Source organism: Chiloscyllium punctatum, chromosome 50 (genome assembly GCF_047496795.1).
Source record: "Chiloscyllium punctatum isolate Juve2018m chromosome 50, sChiPun1.3, whole genome shotgun sequence".
Classification (NCBI taxonomy): Eukaryota; Metazoa; Chordata; class Chondrichthyes; order Orectolobiformes; family Hemiscylliidae; genus Chiloscyllium; species Chiloscyllium punctatum.
The window spans coordinates 4,752,128-4,761,488 of NC_092788.1; positions in this window are offsets into that span (position 1 = coordinate 4,752,128).

Genomic DNA, 9,361 nt, shown 5'->3' on the forward strand with positions numbered 1-9,361 from the left:
CCCCTCCACACTGACCCTCTGACAATGCTGCACTCCCTGCACACTGATCCTCTGACAATGCTGCACTCCACCCACACTGATCCTCTGACAATGCTGCACTCCCTCCACAATGACCTTCTGACAAAGCTGCACTCCCTCCAAACTGATCCTCTGACCATTATGCACCCCCTCCATACTGACCCTTTGACAATGCTGCACTCCCTCCACACTGATCCTCTGACAATTCTGCACTCCCTCCACACTGACCCTCTGACAATACTGCACTCCCTCCACACTGATCCTCTGACCATGCTGCACCCCCTCCACACTGACCCTCTGACAATGCTGCACTCCCTCCACACTGATCCTCTGACAATGCGGCACTCCCTCCATACCAATCCTCTGACAATGTTTTCCTCCTCCACACTGATCCTCTAACAATGCTGCACTCCCTCCACACATGACCCTCTGACAATGCTGCACTCCCCCAACACTGACCCTCTGACAATGCTGCACTCTCTCCTCACTGATCCTCTGACAATGCTGCACCCCCTCCACACTGACCCTCTGACAATGCTGCACTCCCCCCATACTGATCCTGTGACAATGCTGCACTCGCTCCACACTGATCCTCTGACAATGCTGCACCCCCTCTACACTGACTCTCTGACAATGCTGCACTCCCCCCATACTGATCCTGTGACAATGCTGCACACCCTCCAAACTGATCCTCTGACAATGCTGCACTCCCTCCACACTGACCCCCTGACAATGATGCTCTCCCTCCTCACTGATCCTCTGACAATGCTGCACTTCCTCCACAGTGATCCTCTGACAATGCTGCACTCCCTCCACAGTGAACCTCTGACAATGCTGCACTCCGTCCACACTGATCCTCTGACAATGCTGCACTCCCTCAACAGTGAAACTCTGACAAGTCTGCACTCCATCCACACTGACTCTCTGACAATTATGAATTCCCTCCACACTGACCCTCTGATAATGCTGCAATACATCCACACTGATCCTCTGACAATGCTGCACTCTCTCCACACTGATCCTCTGACAATGCTGCACTCCCTCCACACTGATCCTCTGAAAATGTTGCACTCCCTCCACAGTGATCCTCTGACAATGCTGCACTCCCTCCACAGTGAAACTCTGACAATGCTGCACTCCCTCCAGACTGACTCTCTGACAATGCTGAATTCCCTCCACACTGACCATCTGATAATGCTGCAATACATCCACACTGATCCTCTGACAATGCTGCACTCTCTCCACACTGATCCTCTGACAATGCTGCACTCTCTCCACACTGATCCTCTGACAATGCTGCACTCACTCCACACTGATCCTCTGACAATGCTGCACTCCCTCCACACTGATCCTCTGACAATGCTGCACTCCCTCCACACTGACTCTCTGACAATGCTGAATTCCCTCCACACTGACCCTCTGATAATGCTGCAATACATCCACACTGATCCTCTGACAATGCTGCACTCTCTCCACACTGATCCTCTGACAATGCTGCACTCTCTCCGCACTGATCGTCTGACAATGCTGCACTCACTCCACACTGATCCTCTGACAATGCTGCACTCCCTCCACACTGATCCTCTGACAATGCTGCACTCCCTCCACACTGACCCTCTGACAATGATGCACACCCTCCTCACTGATCCTCTGACAATGATGCACTCCCTCCACACTGACCCTCTGACAATTCTATACCCCCTCCACACTGACCCTCTGACAATGCTGCACTCCCTGCACACTGATCCTCTGACAATGCTGCACTCCACCCACACTGATCCTCTGACAATGCTGCACTCCCTCCACAATGACCCTCTGACAATGCTGCACTCCCTGCACACTGATCCTCTGACAATGCTGCACTCCCTCCAAACTGATCCTCTGACAATTCTGCACTCCCTCCACACTGACCCTCTGACAATACTGCACTCCCTCCACACTGATCCTCTGACCATGCTGCACCCCCTCCACACTGACCCTCTGACAATGCTGCACTCCCTCCACACTGATCCTCTGACAATGCGGCACTCCCTCCATACCAATCCTCTGACAATGCTGCACTCCCCCAACACTGACCCTCTGACAATGCTGCACTCTCTCCTCACTGATCCTCTGACAATGCTGCACTCCCTCCACACTGATCCTCTGACAATGCAGCACCCCCTCCATACTGACCCTCTGACAATGCTGCACTCACTCCATACTGATCCACTGAAAATGCTGCACTCCCTCCACACTGACCCTCTGACAATGCTGCACTCCGTCCACACTGATCCTCCGACAATGCTGCATTCCCTCCACAGTGATCCTCTGGCAATGCTACACTCCGTCCACACTGATCCTCTGACAATGCTGCAATACCTCCACACTCTTCCTCTGACAATGCTGCACTCTCTCCACACTGACCCTCTGACAATGCTGCACTCCCTCCATACTGATCCTCTGACAATTCGGCATTCCCTCCATACTGACTCTCTGACAATGCTGCACTCCCTCCACACTGATTCTCTGACAATGCTAAACTCCCTCCAGACTGATCATCGGACAATGCAGCACTTCCTCGACACTGACCCTCTCACAATGCTGCACTCCCCCCACACTGACCCTCTGACAATTCTGCACTCGCTCCACACTGATCCTCTGACAATGCTGCACTCCCTCCACACTGACCCTCTGACAATGCTGCACTCCCTACATCCTGACCCCCTGACAATGCTGCAATACCTCCACACTGATCCTCTGACAATTCGACACTTCCTCCACAGTGATCCTCTGACAATGCTGCACTCCCTCCACAGTGAACCTCTGACAATGCTGCACTCCCTCCACACTGATCCTCTGACAATGCTGCACTCCCTCAACAGTGAAACTCTGACAAGTCTGCACTCCCTCCACACTGACTCTCTGACGATGCTGAATTCCCTCCACACTGACCCTCTGATAATGCTGCAATACATCCACACTGATCCTCGGACAATGCTGCACTCTCTCCACACTGATCCTCTGACAATGCTGCAATACATCCACACTGATCCTCTGACAATGCTGCACTCTCTCCACACTGATCCTCTGACAATGCTGCACTCCACCCACACTGATCCTCTGACAATGCTGCACTCTCTCCACACTGATCCTCTGACAATGCTGCACTCCCTCCTCACTGATCCTCTGACAATTCTGCTCTCCCTCCACACTGACCCTCTGACAATTCTGTACCCCCTCCACACTGACCCTCTGACAATGCTGCACTCCCTCCACACTGATCCTCTGACAATGCTGCACTCCCTCCACACTGATCCACTGACAATTCTGCACTCCCTCCATACTGACTCTCTGACAATGCTGCACTCCCTCCACACTGATCCTCTGACAATGCTGCACTCCCTCCACACTGATCCACTGACAATTCTGCACTCCCTCCACACTGATCCTCTGAAAATGTTGCACTCCCTCCACAGTGATCCTCTGACAATGCTGCACTCCCTCCACAGTGAACCTCTGACAATGCTGCACTCCCTCCAGACTGACTCTCTGACAATGCTGAATTCCCTCCACACTGACCATCTGATAATGCTGCAATACATCCACACTGATCCTCTGACAATGCTGCACTCTCTCCACACTGATCCTCTGACAATGCTGCACTCTCTCCACACTGATCCTCTGACAATGCTGCACTCACTCCACACTGATCCTCTGACAATGCTGCACTCCCTCCACACTGATCCTCTGACAATGCTGCACTCCCTCCACACTGACTCTCTGACAATGCTGAATTCCCTCCACACTGACCCTCTGATAATGCTGCAATACATCCACACTGATCCTCTGACAATGCTGCACTCTCTCCACACTGATCCTCTGACAATGCTGCACTCTCTCCACACTGATCGTCTGACAATGCTGCACTCACTCCACACTGATCCTCTGACAATGCTGCACTCCCTCCACACTGATCCTCTGACAATGCTGCACTCCCTCCACACTGACCCTCTGACAATGATGCACACCCTCCTCACTGATCCTCTGACAATGATGCACTCCCTCCACACTGACCCTCTGACAATTCTATACCCCCTCCACACTGACCCTCTGACAATGTTGCACTCCCTGCACACTGATCCTCTGACAATGCTGCACTCCACCCACACTGATCCTCTGACAATGCTGCACTCCCTCCACAATGACCCTCTGACAATGCTGCACTCCCTGCACACTGATCCTCTGACAATGCTGCACTCCCTCCAAACTGATCCTCTGACAATTCTGCACTCCCTCCACACTGACCCTCTGACAATACTGCACTCCCTCCACACTGATCCTCTGACCATGCTGCACCCCCTCCACACTGACCCTCTGACAATGCTGCACTCCCTCCACACTGATCCTCTGACAATGCGGCACTCCCTCCATACCAATCCTCTGACAATGCTGCACTCCCCCAACACTGACCCTCTGACAATGCTGCACTCTCTCCTCACTGATCCTCTGACAATGCTGCACTCTCTCCACACTGATCCTCTGACAATGCAGCACCCCCTCCATACTGACCCACTGACAATGCTGCACTCCCTCCATACTGATCCACTGACAATGCTGCACTCCCTCCACACTGACCCTCTGACAATGCTGCACTCCGTCCACACTGATCCTCCGACAATGCTGCATTCCCTCCACAGTGATCCTCTGGCAATGCTACACTCCGTCCACACTGATCCTCTGACAATGCTGCAATACCTCCACACTCTTCCTCTGACAATGCTGCACTCTCTCCACACTGACCCTCTGACAATGCTGCACTCCCTCCATACTGATCCTCTGACAATTCGGCATTCCCTCCATACTGACTCTCTGACAATGCTGCACTCCCTCCATACTGATTCTCTGACAATGCTAAACTCCCTCCAGACTGATCCTCGGACAATGCAGCACTTCCTCGACACTGACCCTCTCACAATGCTGCACTCCCCCCACACTGACCCTCTGACAATTCTGCACTCGCTCCACACTGATCCTCTGACAATGCTGCACTCCCTCCACACTGACCCTCTGACAATGCTGCACTCCCTACATCCTGACCCCCTGACAATGCTGCAATACCTCCACACTGATCCTCTGACAATTCGACACTTCCTCCACAGTGATCCTCTGACAATGCTGCACTCCCTCCACAGTGAACCTCTGACAATGCTGCACTCCCTCCACACTGATCCTCTGACAATGCTGCACTCCCTCAACAGTGAAACTCTGACAAGTCTGCACTCCCTCCACACTGACTCTCTGACAATGCTGAATTCCCTCCACACTGACCCTCTGATAATGCTGCAATACATCCACACTGATCCTCTGACAATGCTGCACTCTCTCCACACTGATCCTCTGACAATGCTGCAATACATCCACACTGATCCTCTGACAATGCTGCACTCTCTCCACACTGATCCTCTGATAATGCTGCAATACATCCACACTGATCCTCTGACAATGCTGCACTCTCTCCACACTCATCCTCTGACAATGCTGCACTCCCTCCTCACTGATCCTCTGACAATTCTGCTCTCCCTCCACACTGACCCTCTGACAATTCTGTACCCCCTCCACACTGACCCTCTGACAATGCTGCACTCCCTCCACACTGATCCTCTGACAATGCTGCACTCCCTCCACACTGATCCACTGACAATTCTGCACTCCATCCATACTGACTCTCTGACAATGCTGCACTCCCTCCACACTGATCCTCTGACAATGCTGCACTCCCTCCACACTGATCCACTGACAATTCTGCACTCCCTCCACACTGATCCTCTGAAAATGTTGCACTCCCTCCACAGTGATCCTCTGACAATGCTGCACTCCCTCCACAGTGAACCTCTGACAATGCTGCACTCCCTCCAGACTGACTCTCTGACAATGCTGAATTCCCTCCACACTGACCATCTGATAATGCTGCAATACATCCACACTGATCCTCTGACAATGCTGCACTCTCTCCACACTGATCCTCTGACAATGCTGCACTCTCTCCACACTGATCCTCTGACAATGCTGCACTCACTCCACACTGATACTCTGACAATGCTGCACTCCCTCCACACTGATCCTCTGACAATGCTGCACTCCCTCAACAGTGAAACTCTGACAAGTCTGCACTCCCTCCACTCTGATCCTCTGACAATGCTGAATTCCCTCGACACTGACCCTCTGATAATGCTGCAATACATCCACACTGACCCTCTGACAATGCTGCACTCTCTCCACACTGATCCTCTGACAATGCTGCACTCCCTCCTCACTGATTCTCTGACAATGCTGCTCTCCCTCCACACTGAGCCTCTGACAATTCTGTACCCCCTCCACACTGACCCTCTGACAATGCTGCACTCCCTGCACACTGTACCACTGTCAATGCTGCACTCCCTCCACACTGATCCTCTGACAATGATGCACTCCCTCCACACTGACCCTCTGACAATTCTGTACCCCCTCCACACTGATCGTCTGACAATGCTGCACTCACTCCAAACTGATCCTCTGACAATGCTGCACTCCCTCCACACTGAACCTCTGACAATGATGCACTCCCTCCTCACTGATCCTCTGACAATGATGCACTCCCTCCACACTGACCCTCTGACAATTCTGTACCCCCTCCACACTGACCCTCTGACAATGCTGCACTCCCTGCACACTGATCCTCTGACAATGCTGCACTCCACCCACACTGATCCTCTGACAATGCTGCACTCCCTCCACAATGACCTTCTGACAAAGCTGCACTCCCTCCACACTGATCCTCTGACCATTATGCACCCCCTCCATACTGACCCTTTGACAATGCTGCACTCCCTCCACACTGATCCTCTGACAATTCTGCACTCCCTCCACACTGACCCTCTGACAATACTGCACTCCCTCCACACTGATCCTCTGACCATGCTGCACCCCCTCCACACTGACCCTCTGACAATGCTGCACTCCCTCCACACTGATCCTCTGACAATGCGGCACTCCCTCCATACCAATCCTCTGACAATGTTTTCCTCCTCCACACTGATCCTCTAACAATGCTGCACTCCCTCCACACATGACCCTCTGACAATGCTGCACTCCCCCAACACTGACCCTCTGACAATGCTGCACTCTCTCCTCACTGATCCTCTGACAATGCTGCACCCCCTCCACACTGACTCTCTGACAATGCTGCACTCCCCCCATACTGATCCTGTGACAATGCTGCACTCCCTCCACACTGATCCTCTGACAATGCTGCACCCCCTCTACACTGACTCTCTGACAATGCTGCACTCCCCCCATACTGATCCTGTGACAATGCTGCACACCCTCCAAACTGATCCTCTGACAATGCTGCACTCCCTCCACACTGACCCCCTGACAATGATGCTCTCCCTCCTCACTGATCCTCTGACAATGCTACACTTCCTCCACAGTGATCCTCTGACAATGCTGCACTCCCTCCACAGTGAACCTCTGACAATGCTGCACTCCGTCCACACTGATCCTCTGACAATGCTGCACTCCCTCAACAGTGAAACTCTGACAAGTCTGCACTCCCTCCACACTGACTCTCTGACAATGCTGAATTCCCTCCACACTGACCCTCTGATAATGCTGCAATACATCCACACTGATCCTCTGACAATGCTGCACTCTCTCCACACTGATCCTCTGACAATGCTGCACTCTCTCCACACTGATCGTCTGACAATGCTGCACTCACTCCACACTGATCCTCTGACAATGCTGCACTCCCTCCACACTGATCCTCTGACAATGCTGCACTCCCTCCACACTGACCCTCTGACAATGATGCACACCCTCCTCACTGATCCTCTGACAATGATGCACTCCCTCCACACTGACCCTCTGACAATTCTATACCCCCTCCACACTGACCCTCTGACAATGCTGCACTCCCTGCACACTGATCCTCTGACAATGCTGCACTCCACCCACACTGATCCTCTGACAATGCTGCACTCCCTCCACAATGACCCTCTGACAATGCTGCACTCCCTGCACACTGAGCCTCTGACAATGCTGCACTCCCTCCAAACTGATCCTCTGACAATTCTGCACTCCCTCCACACTGACCCTCTGACAATACTGCACTCCCTCCACACTGATCCTCTGACCATGCTGCACCCCCTCCACACTGACCCTCTGACAATGCTGCACTCCCTCCACACTGATCCTCTGACAATGCGGCACTCCCTCCATACCAATCCTCTGACAATGCTGCACTCCCCCAACACTGACCCTCTGACAATGCTGCACTCTCTCCTCACTGATCCTCTGTCAATGCTGCACTCCCTCCACACTGATCCTCTGACAATGCAGCACCCCCTCCATACTGACCCTCTGACAATGCTGCACTCCCTCCATACTGATCCACTGACAATGCTGCACTCCCTCCACACTGACCCTCTGACAATGCTGCACTCCGTCCACACTGATCCTCCGACAATGCTGCATTCCCTCCACAGTGATCCTCTGGCAATGCTACATTCCGTCCACACTGATCCTCTGACAATGCTGCAATACCTCCACACTCTTCCTCTGACAATGCTGCACTCTCTCCACACTGACCCTCTGACAATGCTGCACTCCCTCCATACTGATCCTCTGACAATTCGGCATTCCCTCCATACTGACTCTCTGACAATGCTGCACTCCCTCCATACTGATTCTCTGACAATGCTAAACTCCCTCCAGACTGATCATCGGACAATGCAGCACTTCCTCGACACTGACCCTCTCACAATGCTGCACTCCCCCACACTGACCCTCTGACAATTCTGCACTCGCTCCACACTGATCCTCTGACAATGCTGCACTCCCTCCACACTGACCCTCTGACAATGCTGCACTCCCTACATCCTGACCCCCTGACAATGCTGCAATACCTCCACACTGATCCTCTGACAATTCGACACTTCCTCCACAGTGATCCTCTGACAATGCTGCACTCCCTCCACAGTGAACCTCTGACAATGCTGCACTCCCTCCACACTGATCCTCTGACAATGCTGCACTCCCTCAACAGTGAAACTCTGACAAGTCTGCACTCCCTCCACACTGACTCTCTGACGATGCTGAATTCCCTCCACACTGACCCTCTGATAATGCTGCAATACATCCACACTGATCCTCTGACAATGCTGCACTCTCTCCACACTGATCCTCTGACAATGCTGCAATACATCCACACTGATCCTCTGACAATGCTGCACTCTCTCCACACTGATCCTCTGACAATGCTGCACTCCACCCACACTGATCCTCTGACAATGCTGCACTCTCTCCACACTGATCCTCTGAC